Raw genomic sequence first — 16,754 nt, 5'->3', positions numbered from 1 at the left:
ATATCATAGGGAACATGTGTACTAAGTTTGAAGTCGATTGGACTTCAACTTCATCAAAAACTACCTTGACCAAAAACTTTAACCTGAAGCGGGACAGACGGACGAACGGACGAACGGACGGACGAACGGACGCACAGACCAGAAAACATAATGCCCCTCTACTATCGTAGGTGGGGCATAAAAATAACGGGGTTCTAAAATAGACAAAACAAAGAAAAATGCCCAAAGTAAATAAAAATAGACTAAAATTTCCTGAACAATTAAAGAATTTATAAATGAGGGACCCCAATACCACAAATCGGTTTATCAATTACGAACGAATTTCAAAATTTGTTCAATATTATAAGGAACAAAAATAATTTCAGAATCAACTATGTTTTCAAACTCTGTGTGATTTAACAACACAATTGGTGTTCATAGGTATTTTGTACAGATTTTGTAAATTGTACTGAACATATTAACCTTTAATTTAGCCAAGCTATGCATTTGAATTAATATTATATTTGTTATAAAGATTTATGGTATGATAAATCTCAGTCGTATTTGAAAATTAATGTCCAACCCTCTTTACGTCATTCTATTAAGCAGTTGTTGATTCGTGTAGTCCACGCATTATCTTTGTAAACAGTGCATTGTACGGTTAAGCCATAAACGGCTATTATACATACCAGAAAACACTATTTCTGCGACACATAAACACAGTTTATATCATTACACGCCAAATCTGCAGTATAATTAAAGTGCACACGTAATCTCCATGCACGCCAAGTATGCTGTATGAAGGTAACGAATAATCTCCATACACACAAATATGTGGTATGAAATATCCAGGTAATTTCACGCACGCCACAATCTGTGTGAACTTACCAGGTAACCTCAATAAAAGCCTTAACTCGGTATTCTGTAAAAACACGAAAGGCTTGAGAAATTTCAATTCACGCTGAATCTACGGCACAAAAGTTGTTTAGAAGTCATGGTTAGAGCCGACAACACGGTATGGATTTTTCACGTTGACAGTGGCGGTTCCAGAACTTTTCTTAAAAAAAGGGGGGGGGCTGACTGACCCAAAGGGGGGGGGGGGGGCCGCTCCAGTCATGCTTCAATGATTCCCTATATAATCAACCAAATTTTTCCCACGTAAATGGTAATAGGTAGAAGAAGTAATGCATTATTATCTCAGTGGCGGATCCAGAGGGGGGGTTCCGGGGGTGCGCACCCCCCCCTTTATTTTGGCCGATCAATGCATTTGAATCGGGACAATCGGGACATATGTTTTGCACCCCCCCTTTGCCCTGGGCTAGCACCCCCCCTTTCGAAAATTCCTGCATCCGCCACTGTATCTTAAGCCTTGACCAAAACATGACGCGTTATTTGCCACATTGAGATTTAAGGAAGTTCGCTACTCAGTTTCAAAATAACAAGCTTTTCATACCACTAGTATATATTGATAGGTGATTGATTATAAAGGGACCAAAAAAGCAACAACAAAAAATGGTCTATGTGCTTGTTTTCGAGATATTAGCCATTACAATTTTGGCGGGAAAATGTTCTCTCTTGATTTTTCATAGCTTTATTAATAAAATTTTTAAAGTTTAAGTTATCAAAAACTATCAAAAAATAACAAAGATTTTATGAGACTTTTACAGATGGCTTATAATTATACATGTAAAAGATTTATAAAAAGAAAAATGGGTGTCAACGGACAAAATTTTTCAAGGCATCCAAATGGATAAAACCATAGGATTCCGAAAATATGACAAGCTAACATCCTTAATTTAAGACGAAAAACAATGTAACGAGATTTTGTCTTAAAATCACTACAGCAGCACATAAAACGTTCAGCCATATTCGTATCTGCAATATCGATCCTCCATCAATCTGAGGTCCATTACAAAAGTCTGTATCGCAGATTGTTACACACACCAATCTTTTACTAGATCCCCTTTCATAGATGCACGTTGTGTGATTGAGACTAGGGTCAAGGTAATTAAACCTCGTATCTTGAATCGAGTAGCTCCTTCCGGTATAGTGACAGTCACGTAGATATGCGTGCGTTTGTCCTGTAATATTATAATAATTGAAAATATACCACATAAATATAACGAATTATTAGAGAAAAAAACATTTACTAATACATGAGAGGTATAAAATATCGTCAGTTCGGGAGGAAGAGAATCGAATAAAAAAAATACAACAAATGCATTTTCAGGCATGATGTACTCATTACTTATGTCTAATGTTTTGATGATTTAAAATACTTCTGATAAGTCTTATCAAATTCAATTTCTAGTACTGGCATATATTTTATGCTGTGACTTCATAAAAAAAAACTTGTTGTGAGGGCTTTCCATGAGGTGCAATATGCAAAAAAACTTCCGTATTAAACCTAGACAATTTCTCGTAGAAGCCATGGTTTCCAAATTGGTGCGTTTTATTATTTCATTGTTCGTCATGTTGGTAGCTGAATTGTTCTTTATAAGGCATTTTTATGTTAAACGACATACGGTCTAGGGAAAGAGAAAGGTTTGTCCGTACAGAAAAAAGTAAAATCACAAAAATACTGAACTCCGAGGAAAATTCAATCGGAAAGTCCCTAATCACATGGCAAAATTAAATGACAAAACACATCAAACGAATGGACAACAATTGTCATATTATTGACTTGGTTCAGGCATTTTCAAATGTAGTTATAGAAAATGATGGATTGAACCTGGTTGTCTAGCGCTAAACCTCTCACTTGTATGACAGTCGTATCAAATTCTAGATTTTGTACTAAGTCGGTTTATCGTCACTTTGTGTTGTTCTTTTATCTTTGTTTGGTAGGTCTGTCTTTTGTTGGTGAAGTTTGTAGTATTTTTGTGCATATTGTTTTTGCATTTGCTGTGATTTTTTTAATTTATTATCGTGCATACCCATTTTGGACATATGCCGGTATCAAAACTCCACCTATCTTTCTTTTTGTTGTTATGTTAGATTATTTGTTCGGAATTTGAATTTTTCCGTCAGTGATGCTGTATGTCATAGATGAATTTTACACAGTTTTGTCCGCTGGTTTCCAATCATTGTCATATGAACCTATGGTGTCTGTTTGGGTTGCAAAACAATTATTGTCAAAATACTCGAAAATCAACAACTGCCACACAAGGGGGAAGTATAGCTTATAATATTATAATACCCCCTCCCCCCAAAAAAAAATATCCCACTAGTTTGTTCTGCAAATGCTTGTACTACGTTAATAGGAATAGGACAGGTTTTTTCAAACTCTTTTCGTTTTTAACGTTAGACAGTCTACCATGATATATCTCACCCTGTTCTTCAATTCTTTCTATAATACAGATGTCACTGGTGTTTGAACAATCCTTTAGATATTTATATGGTTCTTTGACCTTATCCGGCTTCGGCTCTTTTAGAGAATCATTCCGTCTGATGTACTCGGCTTCCATGCCGGCTGTGTCTGTTACACATGGTCCTTCGATCGAGCTATCACCGCATTGGTAACACCATAACGCATCTGGATATATATTAATAAAGAATTACATTTTCTTTTAACGTTTAGCACGTACATGAGCTTTGTTTTGTAATAAACTAGGACGTTTGTTTTCTAGTTTGAATTGTGCTTACATTTTCATATCGAAGCCTTTTAAAGTCCGACTAAATAGTATTTTGTTTTCTCATTTGAAGGCTATAAATGATTACATCCACTTAATTTAAATGTTGGTTGAAATTCGTCTCATTTGCATTTACATCATATCTTCTTATATATTTTATATTTATAAGGGCGCCAGTTTTGTTTTGTTTGTTTTTTGTTTGTTTTTTTTTTTTTTGTGGTAGAAAATGGAGTTATCCGAGTACATGGAGAGAACCAGTGATTTTAGGAAACAAAAACTTGCCGTCCTGGTAATTTGGGACTCGAGTCGAACGTGTTTTTATACAATTTTCCCCTGTACTTCTATAGGAAACCCCTATCTTTTATTTTTAGCCATGGCAGCCATGTTGGTTAGATGACAGGGTCATCGGATACATTTTTCAATCAAGATACCCGTACTAAAAATTGTGGCTAACTTTAATTCTATTTGGCCTAGTAGATTAAGTGGAGAATTTTTCGTAAAAGACTATGTTGGCCATGTGCACTTATTGTAGATCTTACTCTGCTGAACATGTTTGCTGTTTACGGTTTATATCTATCTATAATGATATTCGGAGAATAACCAACAATTGTAAAAAAAAAATCCTTTAAATTACCAATTTAGGGACAGCAACCAATCAACAGATTATCTGATTCGACTGAATTTTCAGTGCTGATAGATCTTAACCTGAAGAACATATTTTTCAGAGGATTATTGGTTTAAGATGACAAAATCTTTCGAAAAATTGTTAAGAACTGACTATCAAGGGCAATAACTTCTTAAGGAGTCAATTGACAATTTTAGTAGTGCTGACTTATTTGTAAATCTTACTTTGCTGAACATTCCTGCTGTATACAGTTATCTTCATCAAGATAATGCTAGAAACTCAAAACTGCTAAATTTTCTTAACATTACTAGTTCAGTAACCTAACAGCGGATTGTCTGTTTCGTAAGAGCAGGTAGATTTAAACCTGATGGGCATATTTACCCGACGTCAAATTTCCTCTAAATGCTTTAGTTTCAGAGATATAAGCCAAAAACTTCATTTAACCCCTATTTTCTTTTTAGCCATGGCGGTTATGTTGTTTGGCAGGCGGGATCACTGGACACATTTTTAAAACTTGATACCTCAATGATGAATGTGGCCAAGTTTGCCTAAATTTGGCTCATTAGTTTCAGAGAAGATTTTAGTGAAAGTTAACGGACGACGGCGTAGGACGACGGACGCCAAGTGATGAGAAATGATCAGGTCAGGTGAGCTAAAAAGACGAACATTAACGATGTTTTCATACATGGGACATGGGTTGAACCAACTTACTGAGATATTTGCAGCTAGATAATTGATTGTTTTTTCAAACAAAAAAGATGGACGAAAGATACCAGAGGGACAGCCAAACTCATATATCGAAAATAAACTGACAACGCCTGGCTAAAAATGAAGAAAAACAAACAGACGTTTCAATAGAACACATGACACAACACAGAAAACTAAAGTCTAAGCAACACGAACCTCACCAAAAACTAGGGTTGATCTCAGGTGCTCCAGAAGGGTACGCAGATCCTGCTACACATGTGGCACCCGTCGTGTTGCTTATGTTATAACAAATCCGGTAAATAGTCTAATTCGGTAGGTCACATTCTGACATGAAAGGGAGGGGATTGTAGTTACGACGTAAGAAACATACCCATTATCATTTGTAAAATGGTTATTCCATAACGGTCAACCAACTCGTGATGGCGTCCGTAAAATTTACGAAGGAATGATTTCAACTTCACCATTTGGAACTCTTGGTTTAAAAGCTTCCTTGAGTTTCTCAGTTAAAATATCATTGAAGGGCAACATACATCTTCCGAGTGTAAAAGACTATTGATACTCTGTTGATCACTATTTTGAGGATGTTAATTTGACATTGGCACGTAGTTTATATAACGGCATTTTTTTAATTGCTAAATGTTTGTTGTGCATCTTTCTTTTGGTCTTTTTTTTAGCTATTTTTTACATCATGTTACTCACTAGGTATCAAAAGTTTTGTTAACAGTTGTTTATAATTATGACTATATCAATGATAATTCATGTAAACACTGAAGTGCTGACTACTGGTCTGGTGAGTTTTTTTGAATTCTGACTCTTATTTTGAGTAAAGTTTTCGAACTTCCTGTTTTGATGCGAAACTACACAAATGCCAAAAAAGTTATGAAAATGGAAAAGAAAATAGCCAATCTGCTGTTGTTTTTTCTATGGTCGGGTTGTTGTCTCTTTGACACATTCCCCATTTCCATTCTCAATTTTAATGTCTCATTTAATACATATTTTCAATAAAAATATCTTTGTTTAACAACTACAAAGACTTTGACTAGGCGAAACTATTTATTGGCCATATATAGCTATCGCTGCTTAATTTTCCCATAAACTTGATCCAATTGACAGTTGTTTTGTCTTTATACAAGTATCTCAATTTCATAATCTGTTCAAGGACAAGTGACACCTCAATTGACATTTCTGTACTATGTTTGAATTTCGGGTGTAATCGAAACAGATTTTATATCAACAAGCATTTTCTGTTTTGTTACCATTTTTTTATTTTGTTTTTAGATTTTCTTTTGTTAACTATAGTTTTTGTTTGTTTTCAGCAGTTATATTGTCGAAAGTGTTTCATATTTGTCAACACGATTTTATTTTTGTTTGTTTATAAACATGCACATTTTTTTTCTGGTATACAGTGATAAAGTTGAGAATTGAAATGGGGAATGTGTCAAAGAGACAACAATCCGACCATAGAACAGACAACAGCCGAATGCTACCAATGGGTCTTCAATGCAGCGAGAAACTGCTACACCCGGAGGCATCCTTCAGCTAGCCCATAAACAAATACATGTATGTACTAGTTCAGTGATAATGGACGCCATACTAAGCTCCGATTTATACACAAGAAACTCAAATGAAAAATCGTACAAGACTAACAAAGGCCAGAGGCTCCTGACTTGGAACAGGCGCAAAATTGCGGCGGGGTTAAAAATGTTTTTTGAAATTTCAACCATCCCCTTATACCTCTAGCTAATGTAGAAATAAAAAACGTACAACAATACGCACAGTAAAACTCAGTTTAAGAGAAGTCCGAGTCGGATGTAAGAATATGAAAGAAAAAAAAAGAAAAGAAAAATATGACAATAATACATAAATAACAACAGACTACTAACAGTTACTGATATGCCAGCTCCAGACCTCAATTAAACTGATTAAAAGATAGTTGCTATTTGTCCGGCTAGCCGGACGAATAGTACCAGGACTATTTGTCCGGCCAATAAAATGCGCATGTCACTATAATATTTGTGTGTGCGTGTAATATTATCTTCAGCATCACCAGGGGGTAGCACATGTTTGAAATCTTTAGTGTTAGGGCCTATTAATCTTGTTACTGGTAATTGAAATTGTTGTTTTCTTCATACTAGTATATAGTCCAATGTGGATAACGAATAATTAGAATAAAATCATATATATCCCATATTTTTTATATAAGAAGAGGGAAGAATTTACTTGTAAAACAAACTTGGGTAGTGTTTGACTCGAGCATTTTAAGTTAACGTAAAGGATTTTGTCTAGCTGAAAAAGGTACAAAATTATTATGTCTGTAGCTGTCAAAGAGAATTATAGACCCCTTGATATAAAGTTTTTTGAGTGAAAGGTGAGAGATTTTTCTATAATGCCCCCCTTTTTCCCAAATTTCTCTTTTCTTTTCTTGTCTTGCAAGACTCATTTTTGGATTATTACTAAGCTAAATTTCATTCAGTTAGGCCTGCAATTGTAAAGGCCTTTTTCAACTATACTTGCTTTGAACATCTTTTCCACCTGTACACAGCTGTAGCAAATCGAATAATTTTGTAAAAATAATTCTCCGATCAATTATATATAATTATCTTTTATTTCCCATTTTCCTTGTGATTTCAATTTTTTAGAGTCCCTTTCATAAGATTATATCATTCTTGGAAGTTCATAATATCGTGTTCCATTGTCAAATTCCGAAAACTGCAAAATTTATCACAAATAATTCAGCCATGAACTTAAAATTGAAAATCAGTGATCAGATTACACGCGCCCTCTTGGTGCTCCAGAAGATAATGTTACACGCACTTCCGAACGTACATTATATGACATGCGCATTACAATGGCCGGACAAATAGCCCTGGCACTATTTGTCCGGCTAGCCGGACAAATAGCCACTCCGTAAAAGATAATGTCCTCATCATATGAATATCAGACACAATCCCTCCTGTTAGGGGTTTAGTATTATACCATCATAAAATATATGAGAAGAAGTGATATTTGTTTGTTAACAGAGATGATTGTTTGCCTTATTGAAACAAACTTACATAATGGTTTACTTTTATAAATTGTTATTTGGATGGAGAGTTGTCTCATTGGCACTCACACCACATCTTCCTCTATCTATTTACAAATGAGCAAAGTATAAAACGAAATGAATTAATGTTTGCTAAGCGCCCAGTGGCAAATGTGGCATGAATGTTTGAAACGAGAACAAATTAAGGGTAAGGGTCCGAGATGAATATAATGGGACATTTCCACTACCTCTGAGAAATAAAGATATATAACATAGGAACACTTTTTGCCTTGTAACAGGCTACCGACGGATGTTACAAGGATAAGTAACGTACAGGGAGCTCATCATTCTCTTCACAGGAGGCACAGGATTTCACCTCCAAATTCGGTCAAAAATGATTTGCTTAGTAAAGAAATTAATTTGGAATTTGGAAGATCATAGTGATTGTTGTTAGCTTAATGTTTGGAACTTACATAACATCAGTATTCAGTATGAAAGAGGGCTTATTATAAAGGTCAGATTGCATAATGATTAGATGTAAGGACCATTAGGTTGTCAACGAAAGTAAGACACATATCAGGTCATTACTTAAAGAATTAATGATTGGTAAACAGATATTTGAACAATATAATGTCTGACTTACTTATGTGCTGTCTGTCAAAAACTCTATCCTTCATTTTGAGAACTGATTTGCGTTTCATACGTTCTAAACCAATTTTAAGAGACATAAATAAGAAGAAAACTGTACCTACTCAGTCTTTTTTAACTTTTTAGTTATATTAATCGGACAAGTCTGTATACTTTCTGGTGATGATTCAGAATTTTATTTAAGAGTTATTAAGTTTTTGTAAAAAAAAAAAAAAGGAAGGGGGTGGTTTCACATGTCGCGCTTTATCTCAGAAACTATTTATGATTGTTGAATAAAACTTCACACAATTGACTTGTACACATCTACAAACCTGAATATAATATGAGTGCAAAACAAAACACACAAATAATCCAACTTCTGATTAAGTACATCATACATGTACTTATACTTCCTTTCAGACAATTATACTATGTGAGCGTTATCAGACACACAATTATACATTCAAGATAATATTGTTTGAATTACGATATCGATTTGCAACTTTTTTGTACTTATCATTTTTAACAATAATTTATAACGCTATGAAGTATTCTGTACCTATTCACTGAAACTGAAACTCCGAATAGAAATTTAATAAAATATCCTTTTTCTACGAAATCCTCTATCTTTCTTTTTAGAAAGATTGCATGTCAATCATTGCATGTCTATTTTTAAAAGATTTTAAGATAAATCTTATTATACTTTCACATTCCGTAATTATCTATCAACCTACATTGTTCCTGTAAATATAATTCAACCAATCATATTGCGTTGTTTGCTTCCTTGTTGGGTCTACCTCTGACCAGCCATTTTCTTGGACAAATTGATATCAGCGATCATGATGACTATTAAACTCAATTAAATCTCAATTACATTAATCCAGCGGGTTATTTAACAGTGTGCACCACATTTTTTATGTTATTTCGAATAGACAGAAAAAATAATACAGTCATTTCTTATAATTTAATTCTAAATTCCATTTTAAACCGTAGAAAACCTTGAAAAAACGTTGATGACGTCACGGTCACATGACTAGATTATGTCTATGGTCTGATAACAAAATAACGTCAGCCAATCAGAAGACGCGTTACATCCAAAATTAAATTATTCCAGAATAATGCCTGCCACAATTTAACGAGGAGAGCACAAACCTTGAAATTTCCACCTATTTAATTTTAAATTATAATATTTACGCTCTGGAAACGTTCTTTTAAGTTTAAACATTGTTTTTACCTTATAAATCTGTCATTAAGATACTGTTTTATTCCAAACTTAAATTGTCCTTGGTAATAGCTATGTTTTTTGTAGTCAGCACTTCTGTGTTGACATGAATTATCATTGATATGGTCGTATTCATAATTTAACTGTTTACAAAACTTTTGAATTTACTAAGGCTTTTCTACCTCAGGAATATATTACCTTAGTTCTATTTGGCAAAACTTTTAGGAATTTTGGTCCTCAATGCTCTTCAACTTTGTACTTTATTTGGCCCTTTTTACTTTTTTGGATTCGAGCGTCACTGATGAGTCATGTTTTTATAGACGAAACTACAAAATTTAATCCTGGTATCTATAATGAGTTTATCTATATAGATGGATGTAGAATGAATCCCCTTTATCATGTCAGTTCTTAGACGTTAAGGGAATATAACTTTCTCACCTTTAAATAAAAGACCATTCTGTCGGATCAGTTCATCTCGAATTTCGAATTATATTGATACTCCCGATGGTACATTCCATTTATTAATCGGCCATCCTTCCTGGATAACTTCTTTCATTTCATCCTTCCTGATTAACTTATTTCAGTTCATTCTTCCTGAATAACTTCTTTCAGTTCTTGCATTTTTTGCGCAGCCCTAGTATGTTCTTGAAGGTCAGAAATTCGCTCTTCAGATATCATCAGATATGCTCTAAATATTTGATATAGCATAGGTTTGTGAAATGAATGAAGTCAAAGAACTAGAAAAATTGAATTTAGACATTTACCTATTATGGGTAAATATTCAAAATCTTAATTATGCTGTAAGAATTGCATATAGTTATCAACGGAACCAGGATTATAATTTAGTACGCCACGCGCGCGTTTCGTTAACAGAGAACCCCAAGATTATTATTTTTTATGAAATACACATTTCTGTTGAAACGGAAATATCTCAAAATTGATATAAATGATAATAATAAACAACCAGTGATGACAAAATACTAAATACAATCACTAAAATATGGTTAGAATCAGCATATCAAAGAACCCAAGAATTCAATTGTTTATCAAACAAAAGTTTACTTTAGGACCCTTTGTATCTCAATGTGATGATATCGAATTAATAATGAAAATATATACAGTTTAGATTCACACCATTTCAAAGAACCCTATATATTTTCAAGTTATGTTTAAATCAAGCACAGTTTAATTTTGGAGCCCATTTTGGACCAAATTGAACCCTGACTTGGGCCAAAAATCAGAAATCTAAATATAGGTTTATTAATAGACAATATAAGCTTAGTTTTTAATGTTGTTCACTTCATCAAAACAAATATATTAAGCATTCGGAAAATTAGATTTGACAGAATAAAAAACATAATTACCACAACAATTTTCAAACAATCTAACCAAGAAAGAAACAAGAGGCTCCCAAGAACCTGAATCGATCACCTGTACTTTTTTGCTAAAATCTTTGAATGATTGCTTTTGCTTTTCAATATATATTAATGAGTGGCTTAGTTATCAAAGATACCAGGATTATAATTTTATAGATTGTCATAAAGCTTTGTCAGTTCAAGAAAAAAATATCGTTTTTTTTAATCCTCTAAAGGCACGAGAGAAGCCGGATTCAGCTTTGGAGGAAAGCAATCCCAGGTATGAACCTGGGTTCCACATAATCTTTTACGATATCTAATAGTGCACCTAAACATTTCTGAAAATTTAAGTATTTCATGTTTATTGAATTTTGCACATGAAAAGGTGTTTTTGTCAATTAATTGCTTTACGCCACAGTATCTTTAATTTGATAAAATTGAGAATGAACATGTTTTAAAGTAACTGCTTTTGGATATTTTCTCTAAAACCAATGACCATTGAATTCCAAATTAATACAATGAATGAAATAAACATAAAAAAAAACAACGTTTTAGATTCTTAAGAATGTTGCTATTGCTGAGTTTTTAATAATAGCAATGATATCTCATTCTCGATATATCGCCCCCTCCCCTCGAACCTACTACCAGCAGATGCTATGGAAAGACATCGCTTGGAACCACCAGAACCCCCCGCTGAGGTTCGGGCGTACACGTAAAAATGATCTAGTTACGCCACTGAAAAACAGTAGAAGAAGATAACATAGAAGTCTGATGATTTAAACATTCCGCAATAGTGCTAGTTTGTAGGGTTAATACTTCCTTTTTTGAAAGGTGCGAGTCAAGTTTTGTCTCTGTGTTACCGGCGCTGCAAGAACGGAAGAAATAATAAATTTACTAAGAGACGAAGAAATCAATTTAATTATAAAACACATATCTGCTTTGTTTGTTTAATTTGTTTATTTTAAGTGGTGTGAGTTTTATAAAGTAATGTAATTTGTAATAATTAGTGACAATGTTTGGGTGGTGCGAGTTGTCTCCAGACCGAAATGTCGGACTGTATATTGGCTAAGCACGCGTGAAAGCGTATGACACGGATCGATTACGGTCTCAAGACTGGGATGTTTCTAAAAATAATGGCGTGTTTTTTTTGGGGTTTTTTTTTAGACAAATTTAGGAAGTACAAAATAAAAGCAATAGTTGTATACTGCTCTTCGGAAGTCATAAATCGATTGAAAGAAAACAAAGCCGGGTTACAACTATAAGGTGAAAACAACAAAAGAATAGGAACACTGAAGTGAACAAAAAACCAACGACAGTGCAACAAACACAGGAACGAACTATAAGATACCAACTGCCATATTTCTGACTTGGTACAGGACATTTTTTGTTTGGCTAGCTAAACCTCGCGCTTTTATGACAATATTAAATAAAACACTAAAATGACAACAATACGGGTACAAATAAATGCAAGAACATTCAGGACAAAGAAATACACAAATGAACAATACAATCGAATATTTCGACATGCTAACCACAGAATAAAACAAACACGTATAACAATCTAGGATAGCACACAAAAACCGCAAAACAGAACTACAAAACACTACATTTATACATCATACAACAATTATTTTACGATTTTGTATCGTCACAGAGGAGTTGCAGCTCAATGAAATCAGTCTGTATTAGACGTGTTAGGAAAGTTGACACTACTACTGGTGCTCGTGTTGAATGGAAGATGCATACAATATGATGTGGGGGTCATCTCAAAAAGTAATAATACTATATGGTTTTTATTACCTGTATGACAACTGAAATACTTTATTAATAGTATGCAAAACAATCATTTTTAAAGACCCAACATTAATAACTAAAATTAATGTGAATTTTATAATAAATTACGTGGGATTCCAGTATTGAAGACAATCGTTACAATAACCCTGCATGTAACTGTAATTATTTGATTCAAGAATACAAAATATGATAAAACAATTAGGCAAATCTGTGCCTTCTGTCAGGGGAAAAAAGGGGAATGTTTTTATTTTAGTTTCAAAATCAACAAATTCTTGCAAAAAATGAAGGAACAAGAGTGTTGTCCTGCCTTAGCTCCCAATGGAAAAAAACCATCGATTTACTATCATTCTGGAACGACTTAAAGATAAATATAAAGCAATTTTGGAAACTAAACAAAAGCTCCCCTTTTACACAAGATGAATGCGCGATGATTTATTCTAAAATATAAATTTGGGATTTTGTGGTCTATTGATACAAGCATTCAGTTTCATTGATTAAATATGAAGAAAAAGTCCGACACAAACTTCAACTATTAGATTTAGTTCGTTTCTTTGATGTCTCCAAAAAGTTCAAGACGACCCTGTTTATCTTTAAACTTCTCATTGCGTGTTCAACATACACACGATACTGTGATATTCTACTATCTGTTTTTTTACATTTCTGTTTTCGCTCGTTTTGCCTTAATTGATGATAAATTACAAGTCTAACAGTAACCTTGACCTTTGACATCATAAATTTTAATGGATTCTGGATATTCATGAGGACTAAGTATAACCATGTTTGGTCAAAATACTGGAACAATTGAATATAAAGTGTTAACAAAGGGTTACGGACGAAAGTTGACAAACGGACCGACAGATGGTATCGTTAGAAGATCCCCTCCAATTTTGTTAGCAAGAGGATAAAAACCATTTGAATCGGAAATGCAGACACATGTTATTCTAAATGATGGCAATGGGAGAGGAGGAGGGTGGGAAGGGAGAACGAATGGTTCATGTATTTACATAAATGAAAGTCCGTTATAGGGTATACGATTGTAGCTCCGGGAAACAATGGCAACTAAATCGAAAGTAATTTTTCTTCTTTTTTTAATTTCTTGATAACTTTTCATTTCTTAAGTCGACTCACAGTACTTATATATCCGGAAATGGAAGTTGTATTACATGTATCAAATGAAAAAGATTTAATTGTCACACATGTAGTTTATTAGTTCAGGATTACCAATCCGAGATCACAGATTAGCAATTAATGAAAACAGATAAGCAATCCATGGAACACATATTAACAATCCGAGAACACCGATTAATAATCTGAGATCACGGATTTCAATGCGAAGACATGGATTTTCAATGCGATAATTATGGGTCAATTTGACTAGTGTTCCTTTATGACATTCGTAGTTATACGACTACACCCTTTTACCATTTGTTTTCAAAACATTAAATCAAGATAAATTATTTTTCAAGATTAATTTTAATTGATCTAAAAATGTATCTACTAAGTCTTTACTGGTTCTTAAAATAAATAATTTCATTTTTAATCTTCACCTGCGTACTTTAATAACTATAATTGTTTAAGATTAATCAAACACGCCTATCCATACAGGTAACACAACTATTTAGTTTTGTACTTTTTGAGATGGTCCCAACATCATATTGTATTCATTTTCCATCCAACACGAGTGACAGCAGTAGTTTCGACTTTCCTAACACGTCTATTAGACATTTTCGGAAAGTGTTTTAAACTTTTATGTTTACATTTATGATGACATTTACAGATAATTCTAGAGGGGTCATTAAAATGTACAATATTGACAAATTGAAAATAACTCAAATATTATTTTTTTTATTCAAATAAACGAAACAAGCCGTTACGCTTTAACTATATGACGAAGTCAACCCGGCATCAATATAACATATTATGCCTAAATTATCGATGACGACCTGAGTATGTACGCAATGAAAGTGGCGATGTCCAGAATAATAAAGCTTCTGTGGCTCAACAAGTGGCCTGTAAATTTCGGTTGAGGTACCGTCAATAGCACCCACTGCCATTGGGAGTTTTTTCCCAGTTTCCCATCTTTGCTGTCGATTCATTAAGAGATATCCAATGTAAAATGTACCAGATGATGAAAATGTGTGCGTCTAAGAAAAAAAAAGCGGAGCCCAAAAAAGTATCATTGATGCAGCTTGTAAAAAAAATCAGCTTACCTATAAAAATTTATGGCAAAGAAAATCCTAAATTACTGAAAGCATTGGCAGTCAGCTCCTCGTCTGATTCAAACGAATAAAAACAGTACTTTTTATAAAAATGGTGAAAAATAGCTGATTTTCATTAAAATTATATCTCTCATTGTTTTCTCATATTAAGCATGTAGCCACATTTTTCGAGACATTATGTATTTTGAGATGACCCACAGGTAAGTTTACCTGTAATTATCATCGTCAACTTAAATGTTATTGTGAACTTAGTTTCCGAAAACGTCTATTAGTATAGATGTTGACTGTTGTATCCCGATTTGTGACATTTTTACCTATTCTGTTTATTGTAATGCTTCAACATTGTTGTCATTATAATATAATTCTATGCAACTGTTATACATGTGACAGGATTACAACTGTTATACATGTGACAGGATTACAACTGTTATACATGTGAGAGGATTACAACTGTTATACATGTGAGAGGATTACAACTGTTATATACATGTGAGAGGATTACAACTGTTATACATGTGAGAGGATTAAATAGCCATGAAATCAAGGTTTACTTACGTAATCATACAAACATCTGTATCGTTTACGTGTTTACCTATGAAATTTATATGGTGGATGAAATAATTGATAAATACAAAATCATATGCACGTTGTTGTTGCGGTCTTTACATGTCTACCATATTCACATTTTATGTATGCATATAACTGTCAATAAAAGGTTCTTTAGTTCAATGACAAGGGGATAACAGAACAATCCTTCGAAACATGTAGCAGTGTTTTAACATTAGATATAAAACTGATGTTGGTTAGAAATATTTACTAATAAGTCGTAATGCCGAAACGCGCGTCTGACGTACTAAATTATAATCCTGGTACCTTTGATAACCATAAACAAGATTTCTGAACTATACTGTTTTTTTATGTGATTTTCAAAAGTTTAAACGTTTGCTTATTACTCCGAATTCTTTATCCGCAAATAATGTACATAGCACCCATTTACTAAACCTAATGCACATTTTCTTCGTTGATGATTGAAGAGAATTTTTTGAATTACCAAAAGTATATAGCTTTGTGAAATCAAAAAGGACCTTTAATAAACCCTAATCCGGATAAGCTTTTTGCACATGTTATTTTTAGTATGTTAATATAGCATGATGTTTAATTGTTCCCTTCTTTGTCATAATTCGATTGCGACTATTCCATTTTTGGTCTTGTTTAATTTGATCCATTATTTAAGATATCGTCAGTCGTCATAACTTAATACTTAAAAAAAACAAAATGACGTCTGTAGTTATTTAGAAATAATGACTCAAAGACAGATTGACTAGTGATTTAAAGAATGTCCACGAGGATTCATGCATAACACTATTATAAGTTTTCACAGTGATTCAGACACAGTGAATTTTCAAAGTGCCGTATACGGTGCAGGAAATGCTTACCCTTCCGGAGCACCTGATTTCACTCCCGGTTTTTAGTGGAGTTCGTGTTGTTTCTTATTTATTATTTATAACTGTTGATGTAAATGTCCTTTGGTTTTTTTAGGCTTTGTTTACTCCTTGGTTTTGATTGTTATTCAT

General features: G+C 33.5%; 1 long non-coding RNA gene across 1 annotated transcript; it reads right to left on the bottom strand.

Annotated features, from left to right (window-relative positions):
* Nucleotides 1-1,379: 1,379 nt before the first annotated feature.
* LOC139500707 (uncharacterized) lies at nucleotides 1,380-9,099 on the bottom strand. Its single transcript, XR_011658335.1, has 3 exons — nucleotides 8,923-9,099; nucleotides 3,308-3,511; nucleotides 1,380-2,060 (listed from the first exon to the last, which is right to left on the bottom strand). It is a non-coding gene; the product is annotated as an uncharacterized lncRNA (long non-coding RNA).
* Between the last annotated feature and the right edge of the window lie 7,655 nt (nucleotides 9,100-16,754).

The sequence above is a fragment of the Mytilus edulis genome, chromosome 13 (genome assembly GCF_963676685.1).
Source record: "Mytilus edulis chromosome 13, xbMytEdul2.2, whole genome shotgun sequence".
NCBI lineage: Eukaryota > Metazoa > Mollusca > Bivalvia > Mytilida > Mytilidae > Mytilus > Mytilus edulis.
The sequence above is the reverse complement of the archived record's forward strand: the minus strand, read 5'-3'. Positions and strand labels throughout refer to the sequence as shown.